Raw genomic sequence first — 22,703 nt, forward strand, 5'->3', positions numbered from 1 at the left:
CCCTCAGTATCAACATCCGCCCGCTTCCGGGTCTTAGGCAGTAGGATCGGCGATTGCTGTAACTTCCGCCCTCACTTCTGGCTCCACGCGGCATCCGTACATCAATGTCCGGGAATGGTATCGCGGGTGGTCAACTTCCGTCCAGTCCATGTGACCCCCGCGCAGATTCCAATGCTCGTCATCTCTGCAAGTACCCGCCCATGGACGACGTCATCGAGACCTCACTCAGGTCTCGCGCTTCCAGAAATAGGCACTGCCGTGGGTCTGCGGAAGCAAAAAAAAACTCAGTAATTTTTAGACACTTAAAAGCGCCATTTTGAGAAAGGGTATCTTAGCCCAAACTGTTAATGTTAATGGATACACCAATTGGATAAGCATAAAGTGCAGGTGGCATTGTAAAACAATAAGCCTCAAATCTAGCAGCAGGTTTTAAGAATACAGCATCGAGTTCTAAATGGCAAAAAGGAAGATGGAGTAATAGAAAAATAATAGTGTAATTTGGAATATAATAAAATTGACGACATGGTACAAATCACTAACTGGTTAAAAATAATATTAATGAAGGAAAAAAAAAAAAAAGAAGAACATAAGAAAACACTGGCTGATTAAAAAATAGTAGTAAAAGACAAGCAAGGGTCTTACTAAAAACTTAGAAAATAATTTTAAAACTAGATAATTTATGAATAAATGAATTATTAAAAGACAGAGGAGGGGGTGGATAAAATTCATGAGTAACCACGGAACCAAGGTAGAGAGTTAAAACCATTCAGAGACCCAGTGGCTATCTTACGCCCTGTTGTAAGTATGTATGAACACTACAACACCTGGTATTCCCAGGAGGTCTCCCATCCCAGTACTGGCCAAGCCCATATATGCTTAGCTTCCAAGATCGGACGAGATTGGGCATATACACAATGGTTTGGTTGTAGGTTCTTATTAACATACACAACTACCGCCTTGTCTCTTACAAGAATGGAGCAATCTTGTAACTCTCATTAAATCCTTGTGGAGCCATGGTATTTAACTCGAAGATCCAGAACATTTCTCTTCTTGATAATTTGTTCCCTAGATCACCCCCTCTCTCTCCTAATTTAACATGCTCTATTGCTTTAAAAGTTAAGTCCTCCGGGTTGGAATCATGATAGACAGAAAAATGTTTGGACACCGCATGTCCCTCAACCTTGTTCCTGATATTTCGAACATGTTCTTGAATTCGCAATTTTAATGGTCCCACGTATTTTAAACCACATTTACACTCCAAAAGGTAAATGGTGGAGATGGTATTGCAGTTCATATAGTTCTTGATTTTAAATTCCTTTGAACCATTAAAGTTGTGAAATACTTTCCTTCGTGGGTGGATATATTTACAGACATTACAATGTCCACACTTATAGCAACCTAAACACTTGGGGAGGATTTCGTTGGTTTGAGATGTCCTACTTTTAATCATACTAGGTGCTAGAATGTCCTTTAGGTTCTTATTTTTCTTGTAGATTATATCAGGCCTTGAGGGGAGGATCTCTTTCAGGACTGGGTCCATGAGCAAGATATGCCAGTGTTTCTGTAAAGAGCTTCTAATTTTGTTCTTGTGTCCATTGTAGGTGGTCACAAAAGGCACACAGTCTTTTTTCTTTCCCCGATCTTTGTTTCTATAATTCAGCAAGTCATCCCTTGGCAAGTCTTTCGTTTTCTCTGCTGCCTGTGATAACAATTCAATGGGGTAACCTTTGCTTAGAAATCTCTCCGTGTAGACTTGAATTTGTTCATCACAGTCTTGTTCTCTCGTACAATTGCGCTTGATTCTATAGAACTGAGAATAAGGGATGTTGGTTTTCCATCTTTTAAGATGTCCACTTTTAAAATGTAAATAACTATTAGTGTCAACCTTTTTAATATAGTTATTCGTAATGATCTCATCATTAGCATATGATAAAACCAGATCTAAAAATTCCACCGATATATTACTAAAATGGGACGTGAACTTCAAATTAAAATCATTGGTTGCAATATATGTTAAAAATTTATTAAAAAGTTCCTCAGAACCTTCCCAGATGATTAAAATGTCGTCAATATATCTCTTGTATAATACAATATTTTTATGAAATGGGTTGTTCTTGTATATGTGGTTGTCTTCCCAATGCCCCATAAAAATGTTTGCAAAGCTAGGGGCAAAAATAGTGCCCATAGCCGTGCCACATATCTGTTGGTAAAAAACATCCAAAAATTTAAAATAATTGTGAGTAAGAATAAAAGATATCAAGTCACATAAAAACTCTCGATGAAGGGGACTAATGGATTCGTCCTTTTCTAGGACTTTCCTACATGCATTGATTCCTTTGTCCTGCTCAATGCAAGTATACAAAGCCTGTACGTCTATCGTAACCCAGGAATATGTTGGTTGCCATTTAATCCCTTTAAATATTGCAAAACGAGTCACAATCCTTTTACGCTTTATGGGTGTATTCAGACCACCGACATTCCAGGATATTATTTGCAAGGGCTTAGGAGGGAGAGGATAAGTAGAAGTGGCAATAAGAGATGACATGATTACTCACACCCCCCCTCAACCAAGGGAAGACATATTGCATGAGAATTCTTTACCACCATATTCCACATAGAGGGTCAGCAATCTCCCACCAGGTTCCTTATCCTAAGTGGTAGCTATCCACCACAGTAACAAGATCAATAGAAAAGATGAACATGTAAACAACAAGTGGAACTGCAGCCACAATAAAAAGTTGTGGAAAATAATCACAATACCTCTTAACATCATTTTCTAATTTTTCCTTATGAACCAAAATGATAGTGGGCTTCAGCTAGGTCTAGATGTGTGCACATAAAACATAAACAAAAAAGAACATAATGATTATATACGTAACGGGGATTTAACCAGTGGAGAAGATCAATATAAATGGAACCCCGCCCAGGGGAGTAGTCCCTACTTATTTCTAATGATAGAATGGAAATGACAAATGTCTCATCTGTTTGGGAAGCATGGTGGTGGTCTATTGGTCATGAAGTGTGATTTTGCACTTACATCCATGAAACACAGCTGAGAGCATTTTCTACAACCTGCAACTTCTCTGGGTACAACATAGCAAATCTAATATTTTAGTTGTGAAGAAACAAGCACACCTGAGAAAATTCTTTACGTTTTTGAGTTACCACAGCAGAAAAGTCCTGAAAGACTAGAAGACTGTGCACATCGACCACTAACTCCCAGGATCTGCGATACACAGGTTCTATAATCTAAGTAGCGTGCAATCACGTGGCCGGATCTCTGACGAGCGTCTTCATGCTCAGCCCTAATCCTTTGGGCCCTCTTAATGTGGGAGATCTCAATGGTAAGGAAGGAAGTTAGATTAGGTCCTGTTATAGACTCGGGTATCCCCACAAAGTTTAAATTGTTTCGTCGGGACCTATTTTCTAAAACGTCTATCTTTTCTTGAAGTTGCTGTGTTAGCCTATCATGAGTAGCCACCCCTGTTTGGCATGTTTGTATCCGGTCCTCTGCATCACTGACCCTAGATTCTAATGCTGTGGGAGTCAATCTGGGCAAGACCTGCGTCTAATCGTGTCTGGAGGTAATCAATCTCTTATCCATAAGAGGCTTCATAAAGTCAGAAATCTCTTTAGCGGTTAAGGGCGTTGTTTTTCCCCAGGAAAGTCTGAGGTACCCGGATCAGAGCGTGTTGGGGAGGGTGAGTGAGTACTTTGGGAGGACGCCCTAGCTTTCCCTGCTTTATTGGAAGAGAATTAGATTGTTTAGGAGGCATATTTTTGTCAATATACCTATCCATGCCCTGAGAATATAAAATAAAAATCACCTGTGTAATTCGGGAAATATGAAATAGCACCTGAGCAGGGGTGTAGAATGAAGCTATATAAACATGTGAATAGACCCCATAAACATTATCCCCATAAGGAAATATAGATTACAGAGTTGTAACATTCAATGATTGTATGTACTAAATGGAGAGTACGTAGCACAGTACTAGTCTAGAGTACTGTACACTAAATAAAGAGATACCACCGTTAAAATGATGACATCAACAAAACTGACAACTATGGTGGTTGTTGAGTCATCATTAGGAGGCCACAACGAGATAAATGTGCCATAGGTTGCAAACACACTAATACAGACTGAGAATTGTTAAATTACAAGTGAGGCAAAAATATTTCTAGCAAGATATAAATGACTGGTGTAATATAGTCAAGTCTCCACCAGGTGGCAGTGAAACACAATTTACAGTGAGAAAAATACAATGTATTCAATATAAAGCAAACGATAGATGCGCCCTTATTTCAAATAACTATGTTAAACTTAAATGTATACAACAACAAAATATACTGGCTATTAGTAACAGTGGGGTAACTAGGGTATTAGGAGAGGGGTCCTTGTTTTAACTTGCCTGGGACTCCAAAGTATGTGCGTGCCTTTGCCGCACATCAAAAAAACGGGTGTGTCCACATACCACAAGGGGTGTGGCCACTGAAAAATGGGGTATGTCAACATGACACACCACAGTTTCCCGTCACTCTGGGAACATTCCTTTCCATTCCATATGTACCTTAATGCCCCCAGTAGTAGTGCCCCTCTTGCAATGCACACTGTATTAGTGCCCCTTATGCAATGTCCCCAGTAGAGGTGCCCTTATGCAGTGCCTCCTGTAGTAGTGCCCTTCATGCAGTGCCCCCTGTAGTAGTGCCAATTATACAGTGACCCCAATAGTGCCACTTATATAGTGCCCCCAGTAGTGGTCCCCCCTATGCAGTGCCCCTTATACAAAGCCCCCAGTAGTGGTCCCCTCTATACAGTGCCCCCAGTAGTGCCCCTTATAAAGTGACTCCAGTAGTGGTCCCCCCTATGCAGTGCCCCTTATACAGTGCTCCCAGTAGTGGTTCCCCCTATGCAGTGCCCCTTACATATATAGCACAAAGACACAAACAACCCCAAAAAACAATACTTACCTGATTCCCGCTCCTGCACCCGCCGCCATCCACTCCTCTGTCCTCCCGCTCAGCACTATTGGAGAGATGTTGTGACGTCTATACCATCACCCACTGCGGGAGTTGTCTGACTCTCATTGGCTGCTAAAACAGAAACACAGTCACCGGGTGTTTGTTTCAGTGTCCTGGACTGTGGGTGGTGGTGGACCCCCCTCCCCGAGCCGCTGGTCCAACGGCACCCAGGGCATGTGCCCCGCCCGACCCCCCCTAGTTACGCCACTGATTAGTAAAAAGTATGATCTCAAGTCACTGGAATTAGTAAAGAAAAAGACAAACAGTTCCTACTGGAGAACCAAGTTATCCTAAACAATAAATATCACCAAGATTGACTGAAAGTTGTAAGAATGTAAATACAGAAACATCCTCTGCAACTTCAGTGGTTAGCCAAATATATAATTAAAACACAGAGAGGAGAAAAATGTGAAAAAAAGGGTTAACTAGTATAGGAAATAGCTGGACTAAGAATGGGGGTATGGACTAGACACAGAAGGGAAGAGTGGATAAGCAGAGAAAGAGTGGTGAGGACAAACAGGGGAGAAACACAGCGGCTCCCAGGATCACCACCCAAGGAACAGTTCCACCGTTATTGTGGAAAGCCATGCTAGGATCAAGTGTCTGATCCTAGCACCGGCAGAGCTTCAGGAGATGTGTACCCGGTGGGACACATCGGCAGCCGGCGCTGGGATGCTGTTTCTGCTCCCAGCGCCGGGTAAACAGTGGCGGCGGGTGAGGCCTGACCCCGGGGCAAGCTGACTGAAGCTCGCCACCCAGTAGCCTTGATGCAGCAGCGGGCGTAGCGGGTGTTTGGCTCTGGCCACGAGCCAATCATTGCTCGCGGTCCAGCAGCCAATAGCAGGCAGTCACGGCGTGCCACGTCATAGCCCCGTCCACTCACGGTGTCTTATATTAGAATGCACTGAAAGGGAATGATCAGTCCGGGGGTGAAGAGGTAGAAGCCTTCCCGAAGACTGGAAGAACAGAGCCCCGGCAAGTGTTCCGGCGGCCGCAGAAGAGGCCAGAAGACTCCACTGTCAACAAAGAAGATGAACAACGGTGGCTGGACGTGGAGAAGAAGAGGCGGCGGCACTGATCCATCCTGGCCAGCGCCACCGCCTCTTCTTCTCCGCATCCAGAAGAAAGAAGTTGAGGACCGGAGAAGTGCTGCAGTGTTGGAATGCTAAAGAGCTAACAAAGCTCCCCACTTCAGCCTCTCCCAACATACTGGTAGGCGGCCTTGTGCCACCTGTATTTATTAACCCCTCCCTAGACCACCAGGTATAAGGCACTAGGCCCGTGGGGTAAATTTAGGCAATAGGTCTGTGGGCATATAAGCGATTACTAGGCCCAGGGCTCCATAGAGGGCATTAGGCCCTATAGATTGTAATTGCCACAGTTAAGTGTGAGTGGCCTGGGCATTAAGCCCAGGTCACCAACATATGCCACTGATAGGCAGGCAGTAGGCCCATGCTGCTAAGGTGACCCGGGTACTAGGCCTGGGTCACTATTTGTGTCCCTCAGGCACGCAGGCCCATAGGCCTGAGGCATCAATACAGTGGATCTGGGAACTAGACCCAGATCACTGAGAGTGAGCCCCTCCATTAGGTATGCCCATAGGCCTGAGGCAACATATAAAGGAGACTGGGCGTTAGGCCCAAGTCCCTTTGTGCCCTGTAGTAGACAGGCGTAAATGCATGAGCCACCAAAAAGACCCTGGGCATTAGGCCCTGAGCCCTTGAGAGTGACTGGGCAGTAGGTCCCAGGTCACTGAAATTTCATTTGGATAGGTGGGTGCTGTAAGTTCTGCGGCTCTCACCCCCTGGTGTATCTTGTGTGTAGGCATGGCCCAGCTCATTGATACCCCGTAGAGAGCTGCCACGAGTGTTTCCCAGTCTAGAAGAGGAGCTGGCCAGCTCTAGTTAGGCAGGATTAAAAGGGCAGCACTGAGGTTATTGGTCTGTGGTTATCTGGGAATTGTATAAATCTGTCCTTACTATGTTTATGGATTGTTGTGCTGTGCAGAGTAGATTGATGTAGCACAGTTAACAATTGTTGCATTTGCAGATTGTGTTACACCACACACAGTTTGTTAGGCCAGTGAGTTAGGGCTATTATTAATGTAGATAGGTGTATTAGTGTGACACACTATTAGAACTAGGGGTGTGCACCGGCCACTTTTCGTGTTTCGTGTTTTGGTTTTGGATCTGGATCTTTCTTCGTGTTTTGGATCTGGATTGGTTTTGCCAAAACCACCCTTCCGTGTTCTGTTCTGGGTTTTGTGTTTTGGATCTGTATTTTTTTGAAAAAAAGCATAAAAACAGCTAAAATCACAGAATTTGTGGGTTTTTCTGCTCCTATGCAATTATTAACCTCAATAACCTTCATTTCCACTCATTTCCAATCTATTCTGAACACCTCACACCTCACAATATTGTTTTTATGGCCAAAAGATTGCACTGAGGTAGCTGGATGACTATGCTAAGCGACACGAGTGGGCAGCACAAACACGTGGCCCATCTAGGAGTGACACTGCAGTGGCAGACAGGATGGCAGTTTGAAAAACTAGGCCCCAAACAGTACATACTGCAAAGAAAAAAAAGAGGTGCAAGATGGAATTTTCCTTGGGCCCTCCCACTCACCCTTATGTTGTATAAATAGGACATGCACACTTTAACAAACCAATCATTTCAGCGCCAGGGTCTGCCACATGACTGTGGCTGAAATGATAGGTTCGTTTGGGCCCCCACAAAACAAGCTGGCAATTAATGTGTCCCTGCACAAACTGGCTCTACAGAGGCAAGATGTCGTCCTCATCCTCCTCATCCACCGATTCCTTGGATAAAACAGGAAAAAGGGATTTAGGTGTCCCTGGACTGCTTACGGTCTTAGCCAAAGTTTCTGAACTTGACAGTAACTTTTTATGAACGCGCTGCAGGTGCCGTATAAGGGAGGATGTTCCTAGGTGGTTAACGTCCCTACCCCTACTTATTTCACCTTTACATATGGTACATATGGCAAGACAGTTGCTGTCCGGATTTGGATAGAAATATTGCCAGACCAAAGAGGTGGAATGTTTGGTCTTCTGCCAAGGCATGACCGTGATGGGCTTTTTCATCCCACGGACAACAACTGTCTCCCCCTGAGCCTGATTTAAACAAACCACATCACCATCAGAATCCTCCTCGTCAACTTCCTCCTCAGTGCCAGCTATACCAGTATCCTCATCCTGTTGTACTTCAACAGTGACATCTTCAATTTGCATATCAGCAAGTAGACTGTGGGTGCTCCTTTCAGCACTTGCAGGGGGCATGCAAATGGTGGAAAGAGCCACCTCTTCCCGTCCAGTGCTGGGAAGGTCAGGCATCGCAAACGCCACCACACTTGGACTCTCCTTGGGGATTTGTGATATCTTCTTAGAACGCATAGTTCTTCGCTGTGCTTTTGCCAGCTTAACTCGTTTGATTTTTTTAGCGGGAGGAGGGCCTCCATCGTCATGTGAAGCTGAACAACTAGTCATGAACATAGGGAAAGACCTTAGCCATTCCTTGCCACTCCGTGTTGTAAATGGCATATTGGCAAGTTTACGTTTCTCTTCAGATGATTTAAATGTTTTTTTCAAGGTCATTTTCCTGAACTTTGTCATTTGGGATTGTATGTGCCCTCTACTATGACATTGGGCATCGGCCTTGCCAGACGACGTTGATGGCATGTTATCGTCTATGTCATGACTAGTGGCAGCAGCTTCAGCACTAGGAGGAAGTGGTTCTTGATCCTTCCCTATTTTATTTTTATCGGAGAAAGTTTGGTCCTCCATTTATGTTTTATTGATATATACGTGCGGCTAAGGCACACACAAACACAGAAAATAATTTTTTATTTTTGTTGGAGACTAGTGCACTTTGTGGGTTACACCACCCTTTAAGAAATGAGCCAGCCGGCCCTTTACTTATGGGACACAGGCGCACGCTTGGCGCTGCTCCTTCGTTGATGCACGTGCAGCCACAGTGCACACAATTCACAAACACAGAAAAAAAATTTTTATTTTGTTTGGAGTGCCCTTTGGGGGTTACAGCACCCTTTAGCGGTCAATCCAGCCGGCCCTTTATTTATGGGACACAGGCGCACGCTTGGCACTACTTTGTTGATGCACGTGCGGCTACTGCGCACACAATTCACAAACACAGAAAATATTTTTTTATTTTGTTTGGAGTGTACTTTGGGGGTTACAGCACCCTTTAACGGTCAAGCCAGCCGGCCCTTTACTTATGACACAGCCGCACGCTTGGCACTACTTTGTTGATGCACGTGTGGCTACTGCGCACACAATTCACAAACACAGAAAATATTTTTTTATTTTGTTTGGAGTGTACTTTGGGGGTTACAGCACCCTTTAACGGTCAAGCCAGCCGGCCCTTTACTTATGACACAGCCGCACGCTTGGCACTACTTTGTTGATGCACGTGTGGCTACTGCGCACACAATTCACAAACACAGAAAATATTTTTTTATTTTGTTTGGAGTGTACTTTGGGGGTTACAGCACCCTTTAACGGTCAAGCCAGCCGGCCCTTTACTCATGACACAGCCGCACGCTTGGCACTACTTTGTTGATGCACGTGCGGCTACTGCGCACACAATTCACAAACACAGAAAATATTTTTTTATTTGGTTTGGAGTGTACTTTGGGGGTTACAGCACCCTTTAACGGTCAAGCCAGCCGGCCCTTTACTTATGACACAGGCGCACGCTTGGCACTACTTTGTTGATGCACTTGCGGCTACTGCGCACACAATTCACAAATACAGAAAATATTTTTTTATTTGGTTTGGAGTGTACTTTGGGGGTTACAGCACCCTTTAACGGACAAGCCAGCCGGCCCTTTACTTATGACACAGGCGCACGCTTGGCACTACTTTGTTGATGCATGTGCGGCTACTGCGCACACAATTCACAAACACAGAAAATATTTTTTTATTTGGTTTGGAGTGTACTTTGGGGGTTACAGCACCCTTTAACGGACAAGCCAGCCGGCCCTTTACTAATGGGACACAGGCGCACGCTTGGCGCTGCTCCTTTGTTGATGCACGTGCAGCCACAGTGCACACAATTCACAAACACAGAAAAAATATTATTGTTTTTAGCACCTGTGGGGAGCACCCCTGATGGACAGAGCACCCCCTGGACAACACTACAGCACCCCTTTAGGACTGGGACACTGCACAGAACTTTGGAGTGGACACAGCCCCTATGGACAACTGACTGCACAACACAGTCCAGCCAGCCCCTATGGACTTTGAAGTAGTGGACACAGCCCCTATGGACAACAGCAGCACAGCACAACACAGCCAGCCCCTATGGACTTTGAAGTAGTGGACACAGCCCCTATGGACAACAGCAGCACAGCGCAGCACAGCACAGCACAACACTACTCTGCACTACACTACACTACACAGCCCAGCCAGCCCTAACTCCCACCCTCCCTCTTCACTGTCCACAGCTGAGTGAGAAAATGGCGCCGACGTGGGTACCTTATATAGGATCCAAAACCCGCGAGACCCGGAAGGCGGGATGATGACGTTTTGCCTCGATTTCAGATCCGAGTCGGGCGGGAAAAGTCGAGCCTGACTCGGATCGGGGGGGCTCGGGGGGGTTCGGATTTCAGAAATCCGAACCCGCTCACCCCTAGTTAGAACAGGATAGGGCCCTGCACGGCGTTATTGTTATCTTCCTACAGGGACCTGTGAAGGATTGGGCGGGCGAAGTTACAAGAGTCTCTGGTGAGAATCTCTGTGTTTGTCTGTTTTTCTTTCTGTCTTTCTTTACTTCTGGGCGGACAGTGGGCTTTGCACTCGGGTGCAAGGTCGAGTCTTCACATGGTGCGTTAGTACCTATAGGTGAAACTCGGGATCTGAGACCAAAAGTGCCAGTGATGATCTTCACTTAAAACTAGAGATGAGCGGGTTCGGTTCTGAGAGAACTGAGCCCACCCGAATTTTGCAGATCTGAGTCAGATCCAAGCAGGCTCGGAGTTTCCCACCTGACTCAGATCTCGAAACTGAGGCAAAACCATAGAGTCGGAAATCTTGCGCTTCACGAGCTAACGTCTCTAAGACCAATGTAGTATATAGGGACCACGCAGCGGATGCCATTTCACTCTGGCTGTGGAGACTGAACAGGGAGGGTGGGTAGTGTAGGGCTGGGAGAGTGGTGCTGTGTCCTGGGCTGGTGCACTGCTGATCCATTCCGAGCTGGTGCTGCTGAGTGCTGATCCATTCTGGGTTGGTGCTCTGCTGTCTGCTGTGTCCTGGAGTGCTGCAGTGCTCCTCCATTCTTTGCTGGTGCTCTGCTGTCTGCTGTGTCCATCTGGGCTGGTGCAGAATACATCTGGGCTGGTGCTGTGTCCATCTGGGCCCAAGTTCTGGACTCCCAAAAATATATATATATATTGTAGAAAAAAAATGTCTTTTAGTGTAATATTTTTCTGTGTGTGTGTGCGTGTTAGGCTTAACCGCACAAGATCCAGCCAGCAACGCAAGTTGCAACCTAGTTCTGCCCGATTCCAGTCGTGATCAATCGGTGCTCTGGGCCCAAGTTCTTGAGTATAAAAACAGTTATAATCAATTTTCTTTTTTTTTTATCTTTTACTGTCTGTGTGTGTGTGTGTATCCAGCCAGCAACGCAAGTTGCAACCTAGTGCTGCCCCACTCCAGTCGTGATCAATCTCTGCTCTGGTCCCAAGTTCTTGAGCATAAAAAAAATGTAAATCAATTGTCTTTTTTTTTATCTTTTACTGTCTGTGTGTGTGTGCGTGCGTGTTAGGCTTAACCGCACAAGATCCAGCCAACAACGCAAGTTGCAACCTAGTGCTGCCCCACTCCAGTCGTGATCAATCTGTGCTCTGGGCCCAAGTTCTTGAGCAAAAAAAAAATTAAAATCAATTGTCTTTTTTTGTCTAATATTTTTGTGTGTGTGCACGACTGCACATGTGTGAATTCTGTAACCTCACCTTGGCTACACTATTGGTGCTTGTGACACTGCTTCAAGACTGCAGAAAATGTGGAGGGCTGTCACATGACAGGAGAGCAAGGCCAAGAACCACATGTTGTAGCTGCCGCCAGCAGTGCAAGGCCGTCAACTTCCTCGTCCTCTAAGGCCCATGCCCCAGGGCTTAAGTCACACCATCGATATGGTAAAGCTACTTGTACTGAAGTTAAGAAAAAAAAATTGAAAGAAAATTTGCCTTTAGATAAACAAAAAATTGGCAATATGCCCTTCACTACACGAAGTGGCAAGGAAAGGATAAGACCTTGGCCTTTCTTTAGGAAGACTGCTGATTCTGATAGCCCTTCAGAAAAAACAACTGTGTGCCCTGAGAAATCGAAATCACAAATCCCCGAGGAGAATGCAAGTGTTTCCGCAGTTGCCATGTGTGAGCCGAAGCTAAATACTAGTGTACTGGAGGATCCTCCAAGTTCCAAAATTTGTGTGCCCTCTGTAAATGTGGAGAAGGGCAGTCAACATCTTGCAGACGTAGTCATTGAGGATGCTTCTGTGGAATTGCACATGGAGGAGGAGGATATTTTGGTAGTTGAAGGCGCTAAGGATGATGAGGATGTTGATGATGAAGATGTTGGTGATGAGGATGTTGATGCCGAGAATGTCCTTTGTGTAGGTAAGGCAAAAACTGTTGCCCATGGATTGAAAAGCCAAAGCCCATTGTTGTCATGCTGGGACAAAAGACAAAAAATCTACTTCTCACGTGTGGAATTATTTCCACCCAATCCGGACCACAGTTGTCAAGCCATATGTGACCATTGCCATGCAAGAGTGATTAGAGGGAGGGACCTAAACCACCTAGGAACCTCCTCCTTGTTACGTCACTTGGAGAGCATTCATCAAATATCAAAGTGTACGTCGCCAAGTTCCAAAACTCAAAACGTAACAAGTCCAGTGCCACCTACCTGCTCCCTATCTGTGAGATCCAAGCGCCTTCGATCTCCAACACCAACACCTGCATCATCAACATCCTCATTCGTCATTGGGAGTAGTCCTGCTGCATCCAATGTTGATATTCGAAGCATTATTGACTCCTCTCCTATCCGTGATTCCTCAGAAGGATCCTTGATGACTACGCCTGTTGCTGCTGCTGTTGCTGTTAGTGGATCTTCATCCCAAAAGGGGACCAGGATGAAGACTACTTGTAGCATATCCTCCAAAAAACTATTAACTGTTAAACAATCGTTTGCAAGGGCAAACAAGTATGACTGCAATCACCCATTTGCACAGCAGATGACTGACAGCATAACAGATATGCTGGTATTAGATTTGTGTCCAGTATCCACCATTACTGCAGTGGGTTTTCAACAGTTAATTAAGGTCCTGTGTCCTTGCTACCAGATCCCTTCTCGATTCCACTTCGCTAGAACAGCAATTCCAAGTCTGTACAAGGACATTAAAAAAAACCTTATTAATGTCCTGTGGACAAGTGGGACAGGGCAAACTAAGGACTACATGACTGTGACAGCCCACTGGGTAGGTGTATTGCCTACAACAGCAACAGCAGCAGCGACATCTACCAAAAGACAGCTGATACAGAGGCAGGCTACTCCTTGTATAACTGGTTTCACTAAGAGGCATACCGCTGAGAACCTCTTAGAAAAACTCCGGGAAATCATTGCTAAATGGCTTACCCCATTTGGACTCTCCTCGAGATTTGTGATTTCGGACAATGCCACCAATATTGTGAGAGCATTACATGTGGGCGAATTCCAACACGTCCCATGTTTTGCTCACACAATTAATTTGGTGGTACAACGTTTTTTAAAAACTGACACGGTCGTTCAGGAGATGCTCTCGGTGGCCCACAAAATATCCGGATATTTTAGACATTCGGCGACCGCTTGTTGAAGTTTGCATGACCAGCAGGTACTGTTAAATTTGCCCTTCCATCAGCTAAAGCAAGTGGTAGTAACTCGGTGGAATTCTACCCTCTATATGCTTCAGCGGATGGAGGAACAGCAAAAGGCCATCCAGGCCTGTACAAAGGACTATGACCCACCGCCAATCCGCCATGTTTTTTAATGTAATCAGGAACAAGTTACTTCTACTACATTGCCCGTGTCCGCGCCTGACTGGGATGATCTGCTTCTTGTTCCCCAGCTCCGCCTCCCCTGCTATGGTACCAATCGGATCAGAGCGCGTCGGTGACGTCATGACATCGGGCCGTGCATGATCATGTACAGTGAGGAGCGGAGCAGTTTCTCCGCCAGCGTGCCGTCTAAATAGATGGTGCACAGCGCCGCCCACACTTACTCGCCATCTGAGACCACCGCGCCGGCGTCATGATGGCCACTCACGCTCCCACCCACTGCCTTCCGTGTCCCAGAATGCCTGTGCGGCTCGTCGCGGTCACGCAAGGCATTCTGGGAACTGAAGGGGGAAGAAGACCCGGGACATGGAGGAGCAGCCTGAACCTGGAAGTACAGCAGCAGGTGAGTCACTGGAGGGGGGGATGGAGGAGAAGATTCACTGGAGGGGGGAGAGAGGAGAAGATTCACTGGAGGGGGGAGGGAGGAGAAGATTCACTGGAGGGGGGGAGGAAGGAGAAGATTCACTGGAGGGGGGAGGGAGGAGAAGATTCACTGGAGGGGGGGAGAGGGAGGAGAAGATTCACTGGAGGGGGGGAGAGGGAGAAGATTCACTGGTGGGGGGGAGGGAGGAGAAGATTCACTGGAGGGGGGGAGAGGGAGAAGATTCACTGGAGGGGGGGAGAGGGAGAAGATTCACTGGAGGGGGGGAAGAGAGGAGAAGATTCACTGGAGGGGGTAGAGAGGAGAAGATTCACTGGAGGGGGGAGAGGGAGGCAAAAATTCACTGGAGGGGGGTTAGGTGTGACACTGGGGGCGGAGGGGCATTACAAGATGTGGCATATGTAAAGGGCATTATGTGTAACATTACAGTGTGGTATTATGTGTAACATTACAGTGTGATATTATGTGTAACAGGCATTACAGTGTGGCATATGTAACAGGCATTACAGTGTGGCATGTGTAACAGGCATTACAGTGTGCCATGTGTAACAGGCATTACAGTGTGGCATGTGTAACAGGCATTACAGTGTGGCACATAATGTGTAACAGGCATTACAGTGTGGCACATAATGTGTAACAGGCATTACAGTGTGCTATGTGTAATAGGCATTACAGTGTGCCATGTGTAACAGAGATTACAGTGTGGCACATAATGTGCAAAGGGCATTAGTGGCGCATAATGTGCAAAGGGCATTAGTGTGGCGCATAATGTGCAAAGGGCATTAGTGTGGCGCATAATGTGCAAAGGGCATTAGTGTGGTGCATAATGTGTAAAGGGCATTACAGTGTGGCGCATAATGTGTAAAGGGCATTACAGTGTGGCGCATAATGTGTAAAGGGCATTACAGTGTGGCGCATATTGTTAAGATAATTACTGCCTGGCATAATGTGTAAAGGGCATTACTGCCTGGCATAAGGTGTTATAAGGGGCACTGCTACAGTGTGACATAATATGTATAAGGAGCACAATGTGAATGGACTGTGGCATAATGTACAAACTCTAGCAGCGCCATATTCACAAATTGTGCTGCTGTTACCAAATCCTTCCAGTCTCCCAGAATGCCAGTGGTGTCGGTCATGACGTCGTCGTGCATGGCACTCTGGGTGTGGCTGCCGGAAAGGATGGAGCAGCGGAACACTGCAGCAGCACATCCACTTTCTGCTGGATATGCCCCTTTAAGAGATGAATAAGGGCGTGTCACGAATCCATACAACCTTTTCCAGAGTGCGCACAGCGTAGGTGCGTGCAGAACTACACCCTCCTTTATTTTTTCTGTGGCCTTTTTTTGGAGGGGGGCGCCGCCAAAGGAAACTTTTGTCCTGAGCTCAACAAGGTCTAGAACCGGCTCTGTATATATATAGTTATGTGGATATATGTGTTGGGTACGAGATACCGCTGCTGGATCCCGACGCTGGCAGCCTGACAGGGTTAGGATACCGATGCCTGTCGGTAGGTATCCTAACCCTTTCCCCAGGGTCGGTGCAAGGTTTCTAGGCGCACTAGGCAAAACTTCACCCTACCTCCCCTGATCCCCCCCAAAAGAGGTTAAACACATAAGCAGGTTACGTGTGTCCCATGCATATGGCACTTGTGAAAGAGGGTCACAGACAAAGTGCGGGATGCACTAAGCATCACATTAGCGATGCGGTACATCCCGCCTGTCTTAGGTACATACTGTGTTTCATTATGCAGTATGTATCAAGAATATCGCAAAGGACAGCTCTCCCGATAAGAGCTGTCCTTTGCGATGGCTCCGGACATAGGGACTTTTGGCTTTAACACCCATTAGTCCCTCTGGCGTCCTTCTGCGCATGCGCAGAAGGATATGGGCTGTTATTGGAGGGATCCTTCCCATGCGGAAGTGTCCAGATAAGAAGCCCATATGCGTTATCCATCGGAACGAAGCACCGGAATGCATCTTACATTTGGGGAATGCGGTAAAACCCCCGAAAGCTGTATTTTCAGGGGGTTACTGCATTTTCACCTTTAGTACATCCCGCCCATAATCTTACTTGGAGGTGGGGATGTCCAGGGTCTTCCATGGAGATAGGTTGAGCAAGCGCTGCTGGGGAGCAAGGTGCATGCAGGCAGTAGTAGAAATGGACTGTGAGAGGACTGTGTTGCTGACACCGGGAAGGCCAGGGCCAAATGTAGGACAATCCTATATATAATATATATTATCTATCCACACACTAACACGTAGATACACACAGTACACTAACTCATACACTTTATACACACAGTAACATATACACACAATAACACATACATACACGCTAAATCATGCACTGTATACACACAGTGACACATACATACACACTTACACATATTTACACAGTACACAAACATACTTTACTGATCCAGCAGATGCTGCAGCTTGCTAATGGGGCACCTTCATCATTAGGCCCCCTCGAGATGTGACGCAGCTATAAGCTGGTGATATGGGGGTGGGGCTTGTCATGTAGGTTCCGCCCCTTCTGCTGATGTCAGTGGAAAACGATCCATCAGTGGGGGGTTTCTATGTACTGCATGAGCTAGAGCGGAGACTGAGGAATCCGGGTGCTGTCAGTGGGGATGCAGGAGATGCTGGAACCAAATAACATCTTTCAATAAAGTTCGGAGCAGCGTCCCCTCACTTGTCTCCCTCAGATGCGGCCGTGACAGAGCCCTGGTGCATGTACTAGCACTGCTGGCAGTAGGGTTAGCGTAGTCTGGACAGCGGGACTCTGGGGCGCCCTCCAGGGGCAGGCACTCTAGGCAGCTGCCTAATGGGAGCGCCAGCCCTGCCTTCCCCTCTCCCTACTCCTAACTGTAACCCTCCCTCCCCGATGCATAAACCTATTCTCCCCCCTTAGTGCAAGTTATTGGCCACATCAAAGTGCTGAGTGGTGTCAGACTGAAGGGCAGAGCAGATCACTCCTCCAGTATAAAAGGAATGGTGTAGTTGCCGGCAGTAAGAGTTGCTGGTGGAAAACAGTGATGAGAATGGGCTGCCTTTATAATGTGTTTGTTAACGGGAGTACTTCAGTTTACTGTGCTAGCGGTCTAGTATTTGGCCAGAGCTTCCATCTGTGTCCAGCCAGTGTGTTGTTTATTACAGGGTCTTTTCCTAAGCCAGCAACTGGAGCAGTGTCTGGGCAGGTTATCAGTCCATATAGCAAGTGAGGCTGGCTATCTGGGGGCATTTAAATTAATTTATTGGTCACCTTAACTAATGTTCGCACGATTGAGCAATTCAAAATAAAAGTTTAGTGCAATTATTTAAGGGGCACTACTACTGCGTGGTATAATGTGTATAAGCATTACTACTGTGTGACATAACGTGAATAAGTGACATGACACTACTGTGTGGTGTAATGTGACGAAGGGGCACTACTGTGTGACGTAATTTGAATTGGGGGTACTCAGTGTCTCTGTCATCACCCTTCCTGTAACTCTCCCTCAGTGTCCCTATCCTCACCCTTCCTGTAACTCCCCCTCAGTGTCCCTATCCTCACACTCCCTGTAACTCCCCCACAGTCCCTATCCTCACCCTCCCTGTAACTCCCCCTCAGTGTCCATATCCTCACCCTCCCTGTGACTCCCCATCAGTGTCCCTAGCCTCACCCTCCCTGTGACTCCCCCTCAGTGTCCATGACCCTCACTCTCCCTGTAGCTCCCCCTCAGTGTCCCTGCCCTCACACTCCCTGTAACTCCCCCAGTGTCCCTACCCTCAACCTCCTCGTAACTTTCTCTGTGTGCCAATCCTCACCCTCCCTGTAACTCCCCCTCAGTGTCCCTATCTCCACTGCTCTGCCTTCAGCCTCTTTGTAATTCCCCCTCATGAGGATACGCTCCATCGCAGTCAGACACGCTCCCAGACACAGTGCCAAACTTCCAAGGTAGCATAAGTTTTGGTAATGGGTTGGAACTGGGACCACCCATTACCAAATGTCTAGTTTCGCCTATGGGAATGCACCAACCTCAAGCGCAGTGGAGAATAATTTCCGTGTTGTGCAAGGTTCTCAAACCCTTTGAACTTGCCACACGTGAAGTTAGTTCAGACACTGCCAGCTTGAGTCAGGTCATTCCCCTCATGAGACTTTTGCAAAACCAGATGGAGAAACTGAAGGAGAAGGTGAAACGGAGCGATTGCGCAAAGTATGTCGGACTGGTGGATCAAGCCCTTGATTCACTTCCCCAGGATCCAAGAGTCGTCAATCTATTGAAATCTGAAAAAAATATTTAGGTTTAAGTCCTACCTTGTGAGTTTTTTTCCAGCAGACAAAAATCTAAAACTGTGCAAAGAGATGTTGGTAAAAAAATTGTCAGCTGCAGCCGCACGTGAAATGCCATCATTTCCTCCTTCAGTTTCTGCAGCTGCCAGGAAAAGACTCAATTTTCCTTATAGAATGCCTGCTGGTCATGCAGATCGTTCACCAAAAAATGACATCTGGTCGGGCCTGAGAGAACTGCCTACTGGTGACATGTCTTCTACCGTGACTATGTGTGATATGGTCTCCATTCACAGAATGGTGGAGGACTATTTCAGCGATAACATCCTAATAGGCATGTCAGACAGTCCCTTTCAGTACTAGCAGTAAAAAGAGGCAATTTGGAGGCCCATACTCAAACTGGCTTTGTGTTACTTAAGTTGCCCACCCTCCAGTGTGTACTCCGAAAGAGTTTTCAGTGCAGCTGGCAACCTTGTCAGTTTTCGACGTAGGAGGTTACTTCCTCAAAATGTGGAAAAGATGATGTTCATTAAAATGAATTACAAATTCCATGAGGAAGAGCTCTACCAACAATTACATGAAAAAATTACTGAGATGCCTATGGTGGATTCCAGCGGGAACGAATTAATATTGTGTGAAGAAGAGGATGTACACACTGATGGGGAGGACAAGGACGATGACAACTAGTAATGTAAAGCCAGTTTGTGTATGGGATCATTTTTATTTCCATGTCCATATCACATTGGCAGCTTGTTTTATGGGGGTCCAAACAAACCAATCATTTCAGCCACAATTGGCAGTCCTTGTTGATGAAATGATTGGTTTGTCAAACTGTCCTGTTTTGTATACAACATAAGGGTGGGTGGGAGGGCCCAAGGACTATTCCATCTTGCACCTTTTTCCTTTCCATTATGTGCTGGTTGGGGCATTGCTGCCTGACATTTTAAATTAATGTTATGGTTGGTTTAGGAACCAATTATCTATTTTTAAATTATTTTTTATAGCCAGGGGCTGTACCATTGAATTGCTTTTTATTAATAATTCAGCCAAGGGTTGCACCCAATTCATTGTTTTTTAATTAATTATCAATTTTACAGCCAGGGGCTGCACCCAATGAATTTTTTAAATTAATTTATTATCAATTTTACAACCAGGGGCTGCACCCAATGAATTGTTTTTAATGTATTTATTATCAATTTAACAGCCGTGGGCTATACCAATGATTTGCTTTTTATTAATTATTCAGTCAGGGGCTGCACCCAATGAATTGTTTTTAATTAATTATCAATTTTACAGCCAGGGGCTGCACCCAATAAATTGCTTTTTAATTAATTTATTATCAATTTAACAGCCATGGGTTGTACCAATGATTTCCTTTTTATTAATTATTCAGTCAGGGGCTGCACCCAATGAATTGTTTTTTAATTAATTATCAATTTTACAGCCAGGGGCTGCACCCAATGAATTTTTTTTTAATTAATTGATTATCAATTTTATAGCCAGGGGCTGCACCAACTATCAATTCTTCAATCCTCAAGGGTATCCCAACCATTATCTTTCCACAGTCCTCAACTCTATTAATAATTATATTAATCAGTTTTGAGCCAGCAAGCTGGATGCAACCTTTTGGCCATATAACTAGATGAAAAAAAATCAACATTGTGAGCTGTAAGGTGGTCAAAATTGACTGGAAACGAGTGGAAATAAATGTTATTGAGGTTATTAATACTGTAGGAACAAAAAAAGGCCCATTTTATGTGATTTTAGCTTTTTTTAATTTTTTTGAAAAAATCCAGATCCAAAACCAAAACACGAAAACAAAACATGGAGGTGAGGTTTTGGCAAAACCAATCCAGATACAAAACCAGGGGAGATCCAGACCCAAAACCAAAACATGGGGGTCAGCGCACATCTCTACTTAAACCCAAATCCCTGTTTTGTGTGGTCCTCTGTCCAGTAGGGCGTGTTGCTCGACATGAGGAAGGACGGTTGTCACATCATCTCCTTCCTCCTAGGTATTTGTGTCCGTGTCCAGTTTGTTTTTTTCCAGGACCATCTGTTCACCATACGGCCTGAAGTTGAGAGGGTGCGACACAAGGTAAGCTATGGAAGTGCACCCACACGGCAGCTGGCACAGCACCCCTCTTACATTATCGCCCACTGACCTCCTATGATCACGGCAGGTAGACGGATCATCCAAGAGCAGAACTCCTATGATGGGCACCAGGTGTTTAGCCCTTCCGGTTCCACCAAGCAAACCAGGATGCCAGCAGGAAACCCAGAGCAGAAGACAGCCCTATATGTCCCAAAGGGGCTCCAAAGGGGGAGACAGATGCTGGCACCGTGGTCACTCTGGGACGACACTCGGGGCAATAGAGATGGCAGCCAGGCAGTGCTGCAGGAACCCAGCAAACAAGGTAGCCACAGGAGGAGACCAAATCACCCAGAATGGCACGCATGGATCCCAGCAGCAGCGGATAATGCTGACAGAGAACAGTGTAGGCTGGACAGGAGTGTGTCAGTGGACCAGCCGGCTCAGCAGTACAGCAGCAGGAGCAGAGTATCCACGCCTGAAAGGGGATGGCAGCAGAGATTATGCCTAGAGGACAGAACTCCTCTTCAGCACCATCAGCACAGCAGTGGCAGATTCCAGATAAGGGTATGCACCAGATCGGATGGAGGTAGATCCACTCGGCAGCAGCCAGACCAGTGCTTTCGGAGAGGAGGACACCAGGAGGCCCCAGGATAGAATATGCACCATCCGACCCTGCTAGCAGGTAAAATCACAGTCAGTGCGGCCGTTGGACATCCACACTGTCAAAACAATAAGGACTACAAGACAGGTAGCCCCAGGTAGCACAGGCACACTCCAGACGGATAAGAGGCTCCTGTATCTATGATGTCCACAGGGATAACGCCTTTCCAGAGAGTCTACCTGTCGGGGGTAGAATAAAGGCAAACCCCGCAGCTATAGGTGCGCCACAAAAAATAACACAGTTCCCGGACAGGGGAATAGCTGGCAGCTTGGAGATATTCCAATATAGAGATGCCCCAGCTGAAGGGAAGGTTTTTGCGTCAAAACTTGGTGGTCATGCAGGTCACCAAAACTGATTGCCAGACTCTGGTGTAAATGTACTATTCAGAGGCAATATAGTCCGCACTGCGCAATATAACATATATGCGAGTCTATTTATTAAAATCTGCCAGAGAAGTGATGAGGTGCAAAAAAAAAGGCATGAGTTTTTCCCGAGAACACTCAAGTCTTTCCGATTTTGGGATGCTGGCATGCTGACGTCAAGGGGAATCCAGAGCAGGGGCTGATGGGAGACCGGGGGGGGGGGAGCCATCACTCGGGACTTTAAGGCAGCGTTGGATGAGTGCTTCTACTTACCTTTCGCTTATTAGGTAGATGATTATGCCGTTTGGAAACTGCAAATCATTACCGCACCTGTGATGCAGAACATTTACTTATCACCTGCTTCATGAATCGCAGTCACCATACTACAGTATGGTGACGCGATACATGAATGAAATAGGGGCAGCGCTGGAGAAACAACATGTTTCTCCATGCGTTAACCTCTCTATGAATAGCCAAAAGCAGAGAAATGCCCTGTTTACCACAAAACAGGGCATTTCTCTGCTTCATGAATAGACTCCATGATTCTAGATGACCACTAAAAACAGGAACAGGCACAGTTAGAGGATTAATATGGATAAAAGATAAGCACTCGGGAGCTCAGGTAAATGTGGCAAGGCTAGATGCCCCACCCTCCGTGAGTCCCAGAAGCTCCCTTTTTAATGGAAATTTATGAAAAGGTGATTTGAAGTTCTTCTTTAATGTGTAATTAGAGTAATTCATGTTTCTTTAATGCAACATGATTTGCCTCATCTT

The 22,703-nt window shown here is 46.0% G+C and overlaps 1 pseudogene; it reads right to left on the bottom strand.

Moving 5' to 3' along the window:
- Positions 1-812: 812 nt before the first annotated feature.
- Positions 813-931, bottom strand: LOC148525623 (5S ribosomal RNA; annotated as a pseudogene).
- Positions 932-22,703: the final 21,772 nt, after the last annotated feature.

Source organism: Taudactylus pleione, unplaced genomic scaffold (assembly GCF_031769625.1).
Source record: "Taudactylus pleione unplaced genomic scaffold, aTauple2 ptg000102l, whole genome shotgun sequence".
NCBI classification, from domain to species: Eukaryota; Metazoa; Chordata; class Amphibia; order Anura; family Myobatrachidae; genus Taudactylus; species Taudactylus pleione.